This window comes from Oryctolagus cuniculus, chromosome 15, assembly GCF_964237555.1.
Source record: "Oryctolagus cuniculus chromosome 15, mOryCun1.1, whole genome shotgun sequence".
Taxonomy (NCBI): Eukaryota; Metazoa; Chordata; class Mammalia; order Lagomorpha; family Leporidae; genus Oryctolagus; species Oryctolagus cuniculus.
This window is the reverse complement of record NC_091446.1, coordinates 3,060,944-3,065,213: the sequence shown is the minus strand read 5'-3', so window position 1 is coordinate 3,065,213 and position 4,270 is coordinate 3,060,944. Positions and strand designations below refer to the sequence as shown.

The window sequence follows — 4,270 nt, the reverse complement described above, 5'->3', positions numbered from 1 at the left end:
CGCACTTGGGGAAACAGCGGGACACGGCCCAGGGGTGGCCAGTGAGAGACCCAGACGGAGCCGCTCAGCTGGGGCGGCCATCTGGGGCGTGGACCCGTGGCTGGAAGACCTCTCTCTTTCCATGTCTCTCCCTTGTTCTGCTTTTCAAATAAAGAACAAAAGGAATTCTGTGTTGATTGTGATCTATAAATATCTCCTGCAGCTAAGCAAGGCTTGATTTTCACCTGAAACATGGCCACATAAGGTCTATTCAAAGTCAGGTCTAACTGGAAGATAAACCTTATATTTATTTTATGAAGGAAGCCGGTCAAGGATAAAAGTGTTATCCATAATGGCCATTTAGCCCAAGCAGTAAAAGCTGTTGAAAAATAAGATGTCACCTAAAAGATCAGGTACTTCATGAAGTTTATGCAAAATAACTTTATTTCATGAACATTTTTTTGAAATCCATGCAGAATCTTTTTCATAACACACTGTTTTTTTTGTAAATTTTTTGAAGCCCCTTTGCATGTATGGATTTAAAAAAAAGTTTGCATTAAAACAGACTTCTGTTTTAGCTCCATTTTCCACCAGCTGTTTGATTGGCCGCACACATTCTAAGCTCCCCAGCTACCTCTCGGGGGAATAGAAGCAGCTGTGCTGGTGACCCTGGAGACAGGGGAGCCCACGCCTCGGGGGGATAAGGGCGGCTCAGCCCTGGGTACCAGGGAGGCTGCATGAGGTGTGCAGAAGACGGGTGAGTGGTCGCCTGTGGTCAAGCAGCGTCTTGTAATTCCATTAGGGTGTTAGATTCAAATGCAGAATTAGCTGTTGCCTACGCAGAATTATGTTAAACATGGGCCAGACTGAAAATCAATATTCTGCTTAAGTAACTGGTCCTCCAGTAATTTAATGAAGCTAAATTGCATTACACCGAGGCAAGGTGGAGGGGGACCACTCCGTCTCAACCCTTCCATTATACAAGGGTTGCACAGCGCTGGGCCTAAAGAGAAATTAAACACATACTCATTTTTTTTCTCCTGAAGTTGAAACTCTGCTTTTTCCACCAGATTACCTGACTGCTTCTTTAATTTAAAACTAGGTAAATAATTTGCAGTGCCATAATTAGGAAAGAACTAGAGACTCATAATAAGAAAGAGAGATGGCTGGTGGGATATTGGAAAATAATTCCTTTCTTAAATCCCCAAGAAAAAAAAAACTTGAAGGAGAACGAGTGGAAAGCGGGGAGTCGTCAGCTGTACATTTTTATTCAGATTTGACTGTAAAGACTTCAGATCCACACTGTAATCAGTCAGGCCACAGTGTGCACAGGACCACAGCGCCCACATGGAGATGACAGGCTGTAGCACACTGCGTGTGAGTGGGTGTGGAGGGAGGAATTTGTAAAGCCAGACTGACAAATTAGCTGTTCGTGTATGTCCCAGTTTGTTTGCAGTTGCTTTTCTTTCCCTTGGTCTCGGTATGTATGTGAATGTGTATGTGTGTGTGTGAGTGCGTGAGCGTGTAAGCATGTGTGAGTGTGTAACTGTGCATGCATGTGCTTTGTGTGTGAGCATGTGTGAGTGTGTGTGCATGCATGTACTTTGTGTGTGAGCATGTGCGAGTGTACATGCGTGTGCTTTAAGCGTGTATGTGTGTGGGCGCACCCTGTGACAACTATGAGTTTGCCAGGCCAGGCCTCTCAGTGCCACTGTGGCAGTGGGCAGCTCCTCTTTACGATTCCGCTGCAGGAAGTTGGAGCTCTCCACGCAGGCAGGATGCGCTCATTAGGACAGTCTAACCACAGAAGTTTGTGCTAAAGATGATTGACAATAGAAAGGAGGTGCCGTTCCACCATCCAGAGTTATTGGCAACTCATTTATTTATTATTCAGCTGCAAACTCCATCTATAGGAAGCACTTCACAGACTTATGTCCCAAACTCCAAATTAAAATGACAATAATTGCATGTTGCTTAGGAAGGGATAATATGAAACACAGAAATCTTTCCTTTGTAGACGCCAATTTGGATATTCTAGGAGCCAATGAGATGTGTTAGCCATGTAGGCCACTACCTGTGAGGGACTCCACGTGTTTAGAGCATGAACGCACTTCGTTAATTGGCATTTATCATCAGCTTCTGCAGCTCTCCCGTTTTTCTTAATCTCACGGACTGGAAAGAACACCGATACCAACAAAGTGAGTCAAAAAGAAAATAACTCTCGAAACACAATACTCATAAACCTTGAGTTCCAAATCCTTCAGCACTTGGGTTAACTGGGTTTTCCTTGGTGCCAAAAGTCGTGTCAAGTTCAGCTGGGCCATCTTCCAACACCCTGTGACGGCTGCAGAATAAAGGTTCCGCTTAAGTTCTTTATTTACTTATTTGCTTACTTACTTATTTAAAAGGCAGAAAGAAAGACAAACAAAGAGAGGATTTCTGCCTGCTGTTTCACACCCCAAGTGCCCCACAACTGCTGGAACCAGGCCAGGCTGAGGTGGAGCGCTGGGAGCCCCATCCAGGTCTCCCATATGGGTGGCAGGAACCCGAACACTGGAGCTGGGCTAGGGAGTGGATCCAGGAACCCACGCAGGCACCCGGTGTGGGATGCAGGTGTCTTAGTGGGCATCTCAACTGCTAGACTAAATGCCCATCCCCTAATTTGTTATTCAAATATCTTGGTCCTAGAAAAAAGCAGTCAGCTCTTTCTTTTACTGAGTCAATGTTCTCAGCATCAGAAGTGCTGGGGGCGGGGGTTGCATCTTTCCTGAACACGGACAGACTTCCTAGTCAGCATCCCCCGAGAACAATACGGCGTGGCCACTGCCTGCATAGCGGGTGCTGTACTGGGTCTGAAACGTCTTCCAGGCTGGACGTAGAGCGTGCAGGAGGATTGCGTGCGTTGTATTCAAATACGATGCCGTTGCTACAAGGGACTTGAGCATTCTTGGCTATTGGTGTCCATGTGAGGTCCAGAAGTGATCCTCCACACACCTGAGGGATTATGGGAATCAGAACACAACCAGCGGCAATGGTGACGCGGGATGGGCTCACTAACAGGCGGAAAACACGGCTCGAAGCCAATGTTTACCCATTGTCAAGAGTCCTGAGGTGTAGGAGAAATTATTTTTCAAACTCCTTAAATCTATGCTGCAAACACATCTACTTTGGGTGATACCAAGAGCACCAAACTTGCTTTTTTTTTGCCGAGACAAGAGTTTCAGAGTCTGTCGCCTTTAAAACATTTTATAGAAACCCAACAAGCTCCACAAATCCCATTACCGAAGTCTGACACTTCTAAGCAGCAATGTGGCAAGTATCACTCTCACCTGTATTTTTAAGTGTCCTCTGAAGTGTCTTAAGTCTGCAAGTAACAATCTTCACAGCTCAAACTCTGAGTCTTGCTCCTACGTTACACCACTGGTAAGAGATGGAACACACGGTTGCAATGGGGAAAAATCGTCACTGAATTTAATGAAATTATCTCAGTGGGGTTTGGCAGTGAAGTGGTTAACAATTCTAACCTCTAAATGGTCATAATTGGGCTATCCCCCTGTGGAACGAATGGGAATATTTGTTTGGTAAAACTGGATGATATTGTGTCTCTTTATTTTGCTTGCAGAATCATAAGGGCACTGGTGCATTCTTAATGCCTTTTGCAAAAGCGAAGAGATGGAAGCAATTTAGTGGAAAGAAAAAGCTGGAGGGAAAGAAAAGTCTTTGCCTAATTCTGTACTTCTGCGGGCTTTTCAGGGGGGACTTTTGCAGCTCTATTTAATAATCCCAGCTGACCGTGAGAATAATTTCACAACTGATACGTTTTGAAGCCTAAGCATCTTTACTGGATCCTGGAAGAAAACCAAACAGTTGGCGTGCGCTGCCCCCTCAAAAATGTCTGATGCCACAATGCACAAAAAGATTTCGAATTAAATGACAAATCCCATTTCCAAGCCCTTTACTGTCTTTGATAGGTGAGAGAGAGAAGCCCTGCGTACTTGCCCTCTCCCAGGCTGCCGGTGAGCAAGCGCCAGGTGAGCCGTTTTGGAAAGCGATCTCCCCAAGCCCCTCCCTCGGACAGTCTCCCCTTAGAAGCCTGCCCCAAAGAAGCAGCCCTGTATCCAGGCCAAGCCCTCTGCACAAAGATGTTCACAGGGGGTGTCCCTCACAGCCAAGAAAAACCCCCCAATCCAGCAGCAAGGAAACGTGGAGTGAATTCCGTCAAGTTCGTTTCTGGGGCGCTTGCTGTTAACAAGGGTGCTCACAGCACTTTTATGCAAGATAGGGAAAGGAT

General features: G+C 45.9%; 1 long non-coding RNA gene across 1 annotated transcript; it reads right to left on the bottom strand.

Moving 5' to 3' along the window:
- Positions 1-405: 405 nt before the first annotated feature.
- Positions 406-3,399, bottom strand: LOC138845449 (uncharacterized). The gene is made up of 2 exons (XR_011382709.1): positions 3,309-3,399; positions 406-2,973 (listed from the first exon to the last, which is right to left on the bottom strand). It is a non-coding gene; the product is annotated as an uncharacterized lncRNA (long non-coding RNA).
- Positions 3,400-4,270: the final 871 nt, after the last annotated feature.